The sequence below is a fragment of the Miscanthus floridulus genome, chromosome 8 (genome assembly GCF_019320115.1).
Source record: "Miscanthus floridulus cultivar M001 chromosome 8, ASM1932011v1, whole genome shotgun sequence".
In the NCBI taxonomy this organism is placed as follows: Eukaryota; Viridiplantae; Streptophyta; class Magnoliopsida; order Poales; family Poaceae; genus Miscanthus; species Miscanthus floridulus.
The window spans coordinates 175,234,960-175,249,076 of NC_089587.1; the positions used below are offsets into that span (position 1 = coordinate 175,234,960).

Here is a 14,117-nt window from a genome sequence, read left to right on the forward strand (position 1 = left end):
GACAGCTCTGCTCCCCACCGGCGACGCAAGCTCGATCTCCTCCGTGGGCGGCTCTCCTCGGCAAATCTCCCCGGCGGCGGCTCTCCCCGTTGCCGGACCATCCCCGATGGCGTGACCTCCCCAGGTGACCGGCGCGCCCATCTCCAGCGCGCGGCCTGCTCGGCTCGGCGGCCTCCTCCCCAACGCGCATCCTGTTGCGGCAAGAAGAACAACCAAGAGGATGACACGTGGGACCCCACATGTAATTCTCTGTTAAGATTAGTTTAGGTAGCATTGCTGGAGTTAGGAGCAAAATATAGGTAGTATGAAAATGAGAGTTAGGTAGTACGGCAGGAGATGCTCTAAAAGGGAGCATGTTCGGGTGAATAAACAATTACTTCATGTTGTAGTATAGTACTCACTCCATCATAAATTATAGATTATTTAAACTTTCTTGAAGTGTCAAAATATTCCAAGTTTAACCAAATTTATATAATAAAATAAAATAATAATAATATTTACGATATCAAATAAGTATTTATTAGATTCTTCATTAATTATATTTTTAGTATACTTATTTGATGTTATAAATCTTTGTACATTCTCGTGAAACTTAAGATTCTTTGAAGGAGTATAAAAAAGTACTTCAGTCCGTTCGTAAAAACTACGATTGAGTATTGACAGTTGTGAAGCACGAAAATTCTAGGAGGCAAGGGAAACTAAAAAACGATACATTTCTGGAAGACAATTTATCTGTAACAAACTAATAAAACGGTAGTTTGCATTTACTAAGATGGTGAGTTCTGCCAAAGGAAATTGGAGGGGAACCTTCAGGAGGCTTCAGGATTTCCTCGTCATAGTTAACCGACATGAGACACAATCCATGTGGTGGTGCTGACAGGGCCACCTTCGCCAGTTCTTTGCGGTCCCTGACCGCAATGATCGCTGGATTCGCTGGAACGATATCAGGAGGCAGTGCTTCTTTTCCGACTTGAAGCAGCAAAGCAACCTGCATCATACAATACATCTATGGGTGTACAAAGTAAAAAATAAAATAAAATGTTTTAGAGCTTCTCGTAGAGATGATTTGTTTCTAAATAGAAACGCTGAATGCACCAAATATTGCATTTGGTGCAAATAAACAATTTAACAGATGTAGAAGCCCTCAAACTTTTTTTAAAAAAAAATTGCACACATTTTTATTCTATCATGTCGTCCAGTACTGTTGATGCCCATTATACTCACTGGTGGAGTAACTAGAATTTGCTAAGTTCAGGCTACATTTGAATTGTTAGAGACGTATGTCATGCGCCGTGAGGACAGCGTCTGAAGGAGGGCACGGCTGAGGAAGGCTGCATGGCCAATCTACGCAAGGACCGTGTCTGATTGAAGGGCGCGGCTGAGGTGCTGTATGACCGATCCAGGCCTAAAAATAGGTGTGACCGCGTGTGGTGGAGGGACGCGGCTGGGAGTGTTGCATGACCAATCTAGGCCTTAAGCGTTTCTTTCCTAAGTTTAGAGGCCAAGAGCCTATTTATTTCCCTTAATAAGGATGACCAGAATCAAGCAAGAATTAGAAGGAAAAGCTTTCTCTCTTGCTCGTTTGTGGGCAACGCCCCCGGCCGGCCCCCATCTCCCTCTCAATCTGCAATCCTCCTCGACCCGCGCATCTTCCTCCTCAACTTGGCCGCCGCAGATGATGAGGACGACATCAAACAGGCAGAGTCCGAGGAACACGACCCCAAATCTCCTTGCACACCATCGCGGGGGGTCCGCACTAACGAGACGATGCAGGTGCAATTGCAGCTGGGGGCGCCTCTCTCCTCGCGCTCCTTGACTTGGGCTCTTCTCACAACTTCATCTACGAGGAAGCTGCAGGCCACACCACTCTCCAACTCCATCCCCGGGGCAAGATGCTGGTCACGGTGGCCAACGGTGTGCCGTGCCCGAGCATGTACCACGACACGCCCTTCACCATTGGCGACGAAGACTTCACAACAGATTTCTTCGTGCTTCCCCTGGTGGGCTACGACGTTGTGCTCGACACGCAGTGGCTGGCGTCCCTAGGCCTGACCTTGTGGGATTTCGGCGCCCTCACCATGTCCTTATGGCGTCGGGATCACAAAGTCTGCTAGAGGGGTATCACGAGTCTGGCCAGCCCAACCCTGCAGGCCTGCTTGGGCGACGACCTTATGATGGCCCTGCTCGATGAGTTCCCCACCATCTTTGCCGAACCGACCGGCATGCCACCACCATGTTCCAGGGACCACTACATCAACCTGGTTTCGGGGTCAGCGCCGGTGGCTGTGCACCCCTGTCGCTACCCCGCCTCCCACAAAAACGAGCTGGAGCGCCAATGCTCCACCATGTTGTCCCAAGGGCTGATCCGGCGCAGCACTTTGGCGTTTTCCTCGCCGGTCAAGAAGGCCAACGGCACATGGCGTTTCTGCATCAACTACCGCGCCCTCAATGCCATCACCGTCAAGGACGTTGTGGGGGTACGGCCCCCGGTATCCACAAGACAAGACATGGGCCGCATCATCAGAGGTGGCCCAGCCCATAAGATCAAGGCGTGCACGGCGCTGCTCGGCGTGCACCGCAAGATATTGTATAGTACTAAATAGGCTATTTTCCTTGTAACCCTACCCCTCCAGAGTATATAAGGAGAGGCAGGGGTCCCCTAGTGGACACGATCGATACATCTCAATGCAATACATCAGAACACGGGATGTAGGTATTACGTCATACTGACAGCCGAACCTGTCTAAATCTTGTGTCTTGGTGCTTGTATTACCATCTTGCTCACCTCTACGACAAATCTACCTTCGTGGGATACCCCTCGGAGGACTGCCGACGATATTCTGTCGACAGTTGGCGCGCCAGGTAGGGGTGTGCGCTTGATCCCATGGCGAGCCAGATGGACCTCAAATCAACAACGTGTTCTCATCGTCAATCTCGTGGAGATCCATGTCGGTCCACGACGACGATTCATCGCTGGCTACACCAGCCCCCGTGACAGCAGATCCGATCTCGGAACCACCTCCGAGGTCGTCTTCACCAACAACTCATCGCTCGCTAGATGCTCGTCGTCAACGCTGACCAGATAACGCCATACGCCGCCGACCAGACGCTCCGTCTAAAGCTAAGTCACGCTTTAATATTCTTCTAAATATTCTCCAATCTCTGTATATCGCCATAATATTTCTCCGAGCTGTTTTCTCCATGTTTGCTCTTCAAACGATTTTTTGAACCCCCGAACAGTCATGTTGATGCTCGGACGCCTCCAGAGACGGCCCTATCTCCGGCTCCTCCCTACACGTGCTACGGGCTCCGCGCTCTGCGTTATGGGTGGTCGGCAGCGTCTCCTTAGCGACGCCTGTTCCTCCTACACGTGTACGAGCTCCGCGCTCCGCGTTATAGTTAACAGGCTAGCTAGGGCTGGAGACTCAGCTACACACTAACTGTTCGGACGATTTATATATCTCCACGCCAACTGATCGCCGAGCTACATACGCTATTTCATCGTCATTGCTGATTTTTCTCCGGAGCTCATATATTTTTACATCATGTACTACCCGTTCTATATATTTGTATTGCAGGATTATCGTCTAGGTGATCAGACCACCTGGTGCTCGGACTTCTCCACCGATCAACTGGTCGGACCGCTTGGTTCATGGACTCCGCCGCTGACCAGTTGATCGGACTGTTCGCCGGTCGCTTCTACTTAATGCCCACTTCATCGCCGACCAGTTGACCAGATTGTTCGTCACTCGTGCTTCATCGCCAGCTACGCCGGTTACTCCTCGGCGCTTGGATTCTTCGTGCTCGAGCACTAAGTGGGCACACTTCACCGCACGGACGTCGCCAGCTATGCCGGGGACTCCATCGGTGCTCGGACATCACCAGCGACGCCGGGGACTCCTCGCTCCTCGGTGCTCGGACATCATCAGCGACGCCAAGGACTCCTCGCTCCTCGGTGCTCGGACATCGCCAGCGACACCGGGGACTCCTCGCTCCTCGGTGCTCGGACATCGCCAGCGACGCCGGGGACTCCTCGTTCCTCGGTGCTCGGACATCGCCAGCGACGCCGGTGACTCCTCGCTCTTCGGTGCTCGGACATCGCCAGCGACGCCGGGGACTCCTCACTTTCGGTGCTCGAACATCGCCAGCGACGCCGGGGACTCCTTGGTGCTCGAACATCGCCAGCGACGCCAGGGACTCCTCGCTCCTCGGTGCTCGGACATCGCCAGTGACGCCGGCGATTCCTCGCTCTTCGGTGCTCGGACATCGCCAGCGACGCCAGGGACTCCTCGCTCGTCGGTGCTCGGACATCGCCAGCGACGTCGGGGACTCCTCGCTCTTCGGCGCTCGGACATCGCCTGCGACGCCGGGGACTCCTCGCTCGTCGGTGCTCGGACATCGCCAACGACGCCGGGAACTCCTCGCTCGTCGGTGCTCGGACATCGCCAGCGACGCTGGGGACTCCTCGCTCGTCGGTGCTCGGACATCGCCAGCGACGCCGGGGACTCCTCGCTCCTCGGTGTTCGGACATCGCCAGCGACGCCAGTGACTCCTCGCTCTTCGGTGCTCGGACATCGCCAGCTACGCCGGGGACTCCCTTCTGCTCGGATCTTGCTACGTCTCGTCGCTGTGCTATCAAGCTGCTCCATGCTGTTCGGATCACGGTCCTGATCTTGGGCAGCACGTCTGGGGTCTTGATATGCGCATGTTAGACGACGTCGGCAAGCTTTCAGACTTCTTTTTCTTTGACCCTGCTACAAGATTTATTCTTCATCTTCCAGCAGGCTCGGGGACTAAGTGGACACACTTCACCTTGCGGTGAATGTGCGCTTTTCTCATCTCGAGGCTACGCCCGGGAACTGGCTGCCTGCTCGGCTGGTCTTCTACTTTCTGACTCTGGCACCACGTGACTACGTCACCTACTGTTAGGCTCGGGGACTAGCTGTGGGGGTACGGCCTCCAGTATCCACAAGACAAGACATGGGCTGCACCATCAGAGGTGGCCCAGCCCACAAGATCAAGGCGTGCACGGCGCTGCTCGGCGTGCACCGCAAGATATTGTATAGTACCAAATAAGCTACTTTCCTTGTAACCCTACCCCTCCAGAGTATATAAGGAGAGGCAGGGGTCCCCTAGTGGACACGATCGATACATCTCAATGCAATACATCAGAACACAAGATGTAGGTATTACGTCATACTGACGGCCGAACCTGTCTAAATCTTGTGTCTTGGTGCTTGTATTACCATCTCGCTCCTGATCTCGCTCACCTCTACGATAAATCTACCTTCGTGGGATATCTCTCGGAGGACTGCCGACGATATTCTGTCGACAGACGTGTTTCCCATCCCGGTGGTTGATGAACTTCTCGACGAGCTGTACAGTGCCCCGTTTCTTCACCAAACTAGACCTCTGCTCCGGCTACGACCAGGTCCGCATGAACACCGCCGATGTAGCCAAGACGGCATTCCGAACACATGACGGCCTCTGAGTTCATGGTCATGCCGTTCGGGTTGTGCAGCGCCTGGAAGGTGTCCAGGGCGTTGCACAACCCGAACGGCATGACAAGGAGCTCGTACAGATCGTCATGCATTCGGAACGCCATCTTGGCCACATCGGTGGTGTTCATGCGGACCTAGTGGTAGCCAGAGCGGAGGTCCAGCTTGGTGAAGAAACGGGCGTCGACAAGTTCGTCGACCACCGGGATGGGAAACGTGTCCTTGACGGTGATGGCATTGAGAGCGCAGTAGTCGATGCAGAAACGCCACATGCCGTCGGCCTTCTTGACCAGTAAGACCGGCGAGGAAAACGCCGAAGTGCTGCGCCGGATCAGCCCTTGGGACAACATGGTGGAGCATAGCTCGTCTTTGTGGGCGGCGGGGTAGCGATAGGAGCGCATAGCCACCGGCGCTGACCCCAGAACCAGGTTAATGTACTGGTCTTGGAGCGTGGCGGTGGCATGCCGGTCGGTTCGGCAAACATGGTGGCGAACTCGTCGAGCAGGGTCGTCATAAGGTCGTTGCCCGAGCAGACCTGGAGGGCTAGGCTGGCGGGACTCATGATAAGTGTTAGAGGTGTATGTCATGGACCGAGGGGGCCGCGTGAAGGAGGGCGCGGATGAGGAAGGTTGCATGGCCAGTCCACACAAGGACATCTTTTGATTGAAGGGCGTGGCAGAGGTGCGGAACCAGGTTGATGCAGTGGTCCCTAGAGCGTGACGACAGCATGTCGGTCGGTTCGGCAAAGATGGTGGGTTGTCGCCCAAGCAGGCCTGCAGGGCTAGGCTGGCTGGACTCGCGATAAGTGTTAGATGCGTATGGAGTATGTCATGGGCCGCGGGGACCGTGTGAAGGAGGGCGCGGCTGAGTAAGGCTGCATGGCCAGTCCACGCAAGGACAGCTTCTGATTGAAGGGCGTGGCTGAGGTGCTGCATGGCTGATCCAGGCCTAAAAAATAGGTGTGACGGGGGAGTGTTGCATGGCCAATCTAGGCCTTAATTCTAGGCGTTTCTTTCCTAGTAGAGTTTCAAAGTAATAATGGGGTGCCAATTTTCATTACTATAAAAGGCTAAAGGCTTATTGACCAACATTGAAGACAGAGATATAACTAGTTTTCCACTTACATTATGACTACACTGATGCAGAAGTATGAAGGCGATTTCATAATTGATTTCAAATTTCAACTATTACGTGTAGGGAAAATAAAAATATAAGCAAGGTTGCTATAAATGGGTTCAATATTGTTTTTCCCATGCATCTAAGATAAATAAATGTTGGAGCACACATTATGATTTAGGACAATGGAGGACTCGCAAAAATGATAATAAGGTATAAATATGTAAACCGGAAAGAAGCTAAATTTGAAATAGGCATTTACACACGTGACACAACGTTAAACTTACCATGTTTCTCACTTGTCTGTACAGAAAACCGGTGCCTTCAACCTCGAGCTGTAGGACAGCACCCTGTAGAGTATCCAAACAAAAAAGAACATGTCAACCAACACCAACTGGAAGCCCACCAATATGTAAAGATAAAACCAATACTGAACAGCACACTAAAAACAGAAGTACCAAAAACATTATTTTGGTTTGGAAATCAATTACCATTTCAGTAACATCAAAACGTGTTATCTTCTTTGTGGGTCTGCGCTCACGATCATTATGTGCAGCATTAGCAAAGGATGTGAAGTCATGGGTTCCAACAAAATAATTTGCAGCCTCCTGCATGGCATGGGGATTAAGTTTATAAGCACTATGATAAGCATAGCGATTATGGAAGGGATTCATGATTGCTTCATTATAGATCTTGTAGTGATAGACTTTGCTCTTTGTGGATGAGAAAGCATGGAATTCAGGACGTGCTGCACTAATTTCCCTGTCTCGAATCTCAGGAGGAAGGAGTCCATTCATTGCAGAATGAATACTATTGAGGCAACGGTAACTGAAGGGTGTAGTAAAATGTGCCACCTGAAAACAACAAATATGATAAGTGATCCCCCAGCATTTCATATAAAACATAACATTGACATTTAACAGTGCAGGATACGCAAACCAGATGATAGATATCAATTTAAGCTTCAGTTTACAGTTATGTAGTATGTTTATTAAACCTGACCCCATGCATGAACACCTGTATCAGTCCTGCCTGCACCGACCAAGCACAGTTTCTTCCGATCCAGCTTAGTGATGCATATCAGTGCATCCTCTAGAAACTATTGTATTGTTGGAATTGATGGTTGATACTGCTAACCTGAGATATAATGGTGAGAATCATGTTATAGGTTGCAAAATTACACTGTTCTCGTGAAACCTAAGGGATGTACATGTGAAATGTGAAGCAATTTAACTAAATAGTGGTTGATAGTTTGAGTATAAGGGGTCGCTATCAAGCTAACAGTTTTTGGACGAGCATTGTTCAAATTCGGAATATTCTGATTAGTGATCATGGATCATCTTAATTTTTATTCAGAAGTAATTTAATTACCAGGTTAACACGCCGAGCCTAATCGACTGACGTGTAGTTGACATCCATACCAAATTGGCAATTTCTCTTTTCGAGCAAAAACAAGCCAATCAGAGCACGAAAAAGAGAATAATGTCCTACCTATTATTTCTCGACCGTTTAATTAATGCTTGTGCAGCACCTATGCATGCACATAGATACTTCAAAAGAGTAAAACTTAAATAGAAATTCTAGGGTCATTGGACCATGATAACTAATCATATATTCACATCTAATCGTGTGATATCTGACTTACAATTTTGCATAAAATATTGATAACATGAAGATAAGCCCAAATCAAATCCAAATATGAGGCCTGGACTAATTACTTAACTGGAATTCAATTTTACTCAGTTTGTGTATGTTGTAACCCAAATCAAATCCAACTTGTCGGGTACCTTAGAACGGGGTACCCCGAGCGAACATCAAAGGGGTCGCTTAAGTCCCATCAAAAAACAAAGCTAGAAGGTAAGCCATGGGCCCCTCACCCACCGCGACCGGGCCCACCAAGCCCTCCTCCTCGCCTCGAGCCTCGCGCAGGAGGTCTTGGCGTCCTGACGCAATCTCCGCCTCGCGCGAGGCTCTCCACGGGAGGCCTCGGCAGGGGACACGATCTCCGTCTCGTGCGAGGCTCCCCACGGAAGGCCTCGGCAGGAGGTGCATTTTCCGTGTCGCGCGAGGCCTCTCGCGGAAGGCCTCGGCAAGGAGCCCGATCTCCGTCTCGCGCGAGGCCTCATTCTCCGTGTCGCTCGAGGCCGGTTCGTCCGCGACCCGTCGCCCCCAGCCTCAGCCGACCCTCCCGACAGCACGTCATGTCTCATTAATACTTCAACCACTCCCGCGATCTCAGCCGGACGATGGCTCGACGTCACAGAATGGCCGACGGGACCTGAGGTCGCATCAACGCCATACCGGCTGGGACAGGGCACGGTGGGGATTACCGGCCACTGTGTTCTGACGCTATGCCCACGATCAGCGCCCACACTGCACTGTGCCCCGCGATCCCCGCCTCGAAAACAACGCGACATGGACAACCTGTCCCGGTACATCACCGCCTCCAAGCCGACGCACCAGATCAGCCGCCCACTCGGGGCCTCGGCACTGTGCACCAAGGTCTCGGCTATCTTGGGGATCGTGCCCGCCGAGACCCCCCATTACGGTGCAGCCTCGGCACCGGCCAAGCCTCGGCCTCGCGTACAGTCCGTCCACAACGGTTTGCACGTCCACCGCCGCACCCACTTCGAGACGGTCCCAGGGCTCTCACGACGCACAGGATCGGATGGGACTCGCACGCCGCCCCAGTGCTCCAAGGACGGACCACTCCGACGACCACGCCGCCACAGGAACAGGCCACAGGGCTCGGACATGCCGCCCCTGTTGGCACGACGTTGCATAGTAAACACATGTACTGTCCATGTCCTCCCTTCAACTATAAAAGGAGAGGACTTGGGCCACTTAGAAAGGGGGACTCACGGGGAAGGGACGGAGGGGAACAGATTGTAACACACGCACACACCACAACCGCCTGAGAGCAACGTCTCAGACGGCCCACACGACACCTTGCCGAGACCTGGGACTAGCTCCCTCTCTCCCCTAGCTTGTAACCCCCTACTACGAGCACTTCGGTGTAAGGAATACAAGATCGATCTCTCAGACTGGACGTAGGGCATCGATTGCCTGAACCAGTATAAACCTTGTGTCTCTTTGCATCACCATCCGGAATCGGGAGCACGCAGTTCAAATTCACTAGTTGGTTGAGGACCCCCGGTCCGAAACACCGACAGTTGGCGCGCCAGGTAGGGGCCTCTGCGTGTCAGTTTCGTCATCCCAGCAGGTTCCGGATGACAGACCCCGTACAACCATTGCGTCTCGGCACGGTGGTGTGGTTTGGGAGTCTAGAGTTCATGTCTCTAGGGCAAGAGTACGACATGGTACTCCTCACTCCTCGAGCCCCACCAACCGACGATAAAGTCACGCATCGGCAGCCCAGGCGCAGGCGGCGCCCGGGTGGCCGCTCTCACCGCGCTCGCCAGGCACGACGCGAGCAAGACCACCCCGACGCTACGTGAATCTAGGGCGGCACGCCACTCCCCACCGATATCCTACGGCCAGCTGTTGGCACGGGGTCCCTGGCTGGGGACCTGTCTAGCCTGAGCTTGGACAAAGGGAAATCGCCGGTGGCACGCGGTGATGCCCAGTCGCCAAGATCCGCTCCACCACTCCCTGAGGAGCCGATCCCGGCGGAGCAGAGCCTGGCGACGGCACCATCCCCATACCCCTTTGGGTTGAGAAATGCTGTCACCTCTTACGCCTACGCTTACACTGCCGCTCATGAGGATCCCTCAGAACGCTGCCAGCGCTTCGCTCTCGACCTAAGCACCCACGCCGACTCCTCGGATGAGGATGAGGCATGGCCCGGAGTGGAGTTCTCCGGACTCCACGACCCTGGGGCTTTGCGCCAGTTCTTGGCCGCAAGCGACTACTGCTTCGGCTACTCCGACTCCGACGACGAAGGCACCTACGACCCCACTCGCGAGTGTTTTCACGTCGGGCTCGGGATGCCTAGGGCGGGTGAAGAGGACGAGGGGGCAGGTAGACGTTCCCCGCTTCGCCCAGGTACAGGCGCTGCCACACCTCCGCGCATTGTCCTGCCGGCCGCACGAAACGAGACCCCCGCCCTTGCACGACCTCAACGCCAAGACCTGGAACAACTCCGTGAGCTCTAGGCCAAGGTCGAACAAGACCAACTCCTGCTGTAGCAGCTTCGAGACACTCTCGAACAGGAACAGCGAGGTCGCGGCGAAGGCGGGGGAGCCCGACGGAGGGCCCGCGATGTGCATCACCGCATCCATGATGACGAAGGGAGTGAGCAACCCCCAGTCTTCAATCGCGCTAGCCAGAACGTCGCAGCTGCGGCAATGCTGGTCCATGCAATGCCCGAGGCTACAAGCATATAACGAACAAAGTAACCGCACCACCCGAGAGGACGCCCTTGATCAACTGGAGGAAGCCCGAGACGTCGCGCTACTACACTCGGCCAAATACCAGCAGAGCCTACGGTGCTATCAAGCCCGACGCGTCCGAGGTCGAGACTTGAAGGTAGGCGACCTGGTGTTGAGGCTGGCACAGAGCAACAAGGGTCGCCACAAGCTGACCCCGCCATGGGAAGGACCGTACATCATCGCCCAAGTACTGAAGCCCGGGACCTACAAGCTGGCCAACGAGAAGGGCGAAGTCTTCACCAACACTTGGAACATAGAACAGCTACGTCGCTTTTATCCCTAAATTTCCAAGCATTGTATATGTTGTTTCTCGAAATACAATTAAAAAGCGTTCTTTAGTTGGTCTAATGTTTCGAGAAACCCCCCCGAGCCCATCGTAGGTCTCGGCAGTACAGTAACACGACAAGGGAGACTCGGCTCTGCCTCGGCAGAACCGAGCCTCCCTCGAGGGCTAGATGGGGGACTTCCCCCTAGGTCCCACGCACCATTCTTCAGTTGTTTTCGCAAAAATTCCTATGCCAAGACTCTAGCAGGCTCTGACGAATCAGTTGTAAAAACTCCTCGGACCAAGGTCTATTTCCTAAGCAAGAGGCCGGTAGAGTCGCAAGACGGCCTATGCCTCCGGGCTACGGCACTCCCTCACTACCTCTCGCTCAAGGGACGGCTTAGGCCCCAAGGGGGTGTTTTGCAAACGAAATCCAATCAGGGGCAACAGAGGGCAAAGGCTCGGAAACATAAGAAAAACAACTAAGAAACACACGCACCATTCTTTAGTTGTTTTTCGCAAAAATTCCTACGCCAAGACTCTAGCAGGCTCTGACAAATTAGTTGTAAAAACTCCTCGGACCTAGGTCTGTTTCCTAAGCAAGAGGCCGGTAGAGTCGCGAGACGGCCTATGCCTCCGGGCTACGGCACTCCCTCACTACCTCTCGCTCAAGGGATGGCTTAGGCCCCAAGGGGGTGTTTTGCAAACGAAATCTGATCAGAAGCAACAGAGGGCAGAGGCTCGGAAACATAAGAAAAACAACTGAGAAACACAAATACTTCAGAAATAGAGGCCTCGACGGCCACAAACGTTATGATACAAAAATAACTCATGCTCTATTTTTACATAAGCCCCTGGGGCCCAGATCAAGGCTCAGGGCCTTCAACACCGGCGGGTGGTAGGGGACGAACCACCTCCTCTTCGAAGAGCGTCGCCAGCGCCGTGCCAGGGCCTTCCGCCGCCTCCATCAGCTTCGTGACCACCGCGTCCGCCTCCTTGTCATCATCAGGCAGGACATACCCATCGCTAATGGCTGGGAGGTCGACGCCGACATAGTGAGAAGAGATGACGGCCAGCGCGCGCTTGACACCCATGTGCAGCGCTCCTCGGAGCCGCTCGCGCATCTGGTTGCTTAGCACGATCAGACGGCTCCCCAGGGAGCTGCCTGACTGAACCCCCTCAACCTCTAAGGCCTCGCAGGCGGAAAGGGCAGCACGTTTCAGCGCCTCGTGCTCCCCGATCTCGGTCTCGAGCACCGTCTGCACCGCACTGGAAGCCTCGGCGGCCCGAGTGATCTCCGCCTCTGACTCTGCACCAAGGAAAATGGAATGAGGCCGAGCGAGGGAAAAAACAACCTAAGTTAGGGACGGAAGCCCATGGAACTCACCCTTGGCCTTCTGCTCCTAGCGTCGGGTCTCGACCTGACAGGTCTCGGCTTTCTCCTTCTAGCGCAGGGCCTCGGCCCGGGAGGCCTCGACCTTCTCCTTCAACCGCTGGGCCTCAACCCGAGAAACCTCGGCCGCCCTGGAAGCTTTACTTCCCAGCTCTGCGTCACGCAAGGGAATTAGGGAGTGAACATAAGAAAAAGGAAACAAAACAAGGGGACTGAAACTCACCCTCGACCGTCCCCTTCCAAACCACTGCCTCGATTTGCGAGGCCTCAACCGCAGCAAGGGCCTTGTTCAGAGCGCCTTTCGTCAGCTGGTGCGCCCTCTGTTCCGCCCCCAGCTGCCCCGCGGGATCTGCGGCCGAGGCCGTAGCTTCAACGGCTCGGCCCCTAAAGGCATCCCGGTCTCTGACCGCGCGGGTGAGCTCCTCCTCCAACTCCTTCACCCGCGCCGCCAGAGGGGCGAGCTGCGTCTGGGCCGTGGCCGTCTCGGCCTTCGCGTCGGCACAACGAAGGCGGAGGTCCTCTACCTCCACGCTCCGCGCTGACAGGAGCTCGTTGGCACCGGCAAGAAGGCCCTTCTGCCGCTGAAGCTGGTCCCAGACGCCCCTCTCCCACCGGAGAAAGACCGACTTCCCAAGCGACCGGGTCTCGAGCTCCTGGGGAAGCAGGACGAGGGTCATTGGTTGCAACAAAACCAGGAAAGGAAACGTCGCGCGAGAAAGGAAAACACGAACCTGGGCAACTCTGGGCAGTTCATCGACCACCACGGACAGCGCCGTCCGTAGCGACCGCTCCACCAGCTGGCGGTATTGCTCGAAGGTGCTCCAGCGCCCGCCCTCAGCTGCGTCCTCGAGGGCGAACAGAGGCTCCCCCTCAGGGTCGTCCCGGCTCCGCCACAGTACCCGCGGGTGATCCCACCCGCGAGGCTTGGGTCGCACCCGCACGAGGGCCGAGTTTCCCTCGTCCAAAAGCGGCGCCGGCTGCTCCATGGCATCGGTCTCCTCGGCGTCGACCACCTCCCGCGCCCGGGAAGTATCGTCGGAGGAGATCAGATAGACCTTCGTCTCCCGGGCGCTCTCTCGCAACAACGGCGGGCCCTAAACCAAGGGCGCCACCAAGGCCTCCGCCGCCTGCATCTCCGCCTCCTGGACAGACAGCCTCGCCGCCATCACGACGGCCTTGGTGACCTCGGGGGGCTCCGGCCTCTGCAATTACAGTCTCGGGGGCTTCGGCCTCCACCATCGTGGCCTCGGCAGACGCAGAGACACCGACCGCGACCACTGCGGTCTTGGCGGTCGTGGGCGCCGTGGCCTCCGTCGCCTCAGCCTCGGAGACCCCGGGAGCCTCGGCAACCAAGGGCACGCTGGCCCCATCCGACTCGTGAGCCTCGCCCCCACAAGGCAGAAGCGCTCCCTCCCTCGTCTGTGTAGGGGCCGCCTCGGCAACCCCTCCTTGGG

At 54.8% G+C, this 14,117-nt stretch overlaps 1 pseudogene; it reads right to left on the minus strand.

Moving 5' to 3' along the window:
* Positions 1 to 742: 742 nt before the first annotated feature.
* The window catches only part of LOC136477570 (uncharacterized), a 32,404-nt pseudogene continuing 19,029 nt past the window's right edge, over positions 743 to 14,117 (minus strand).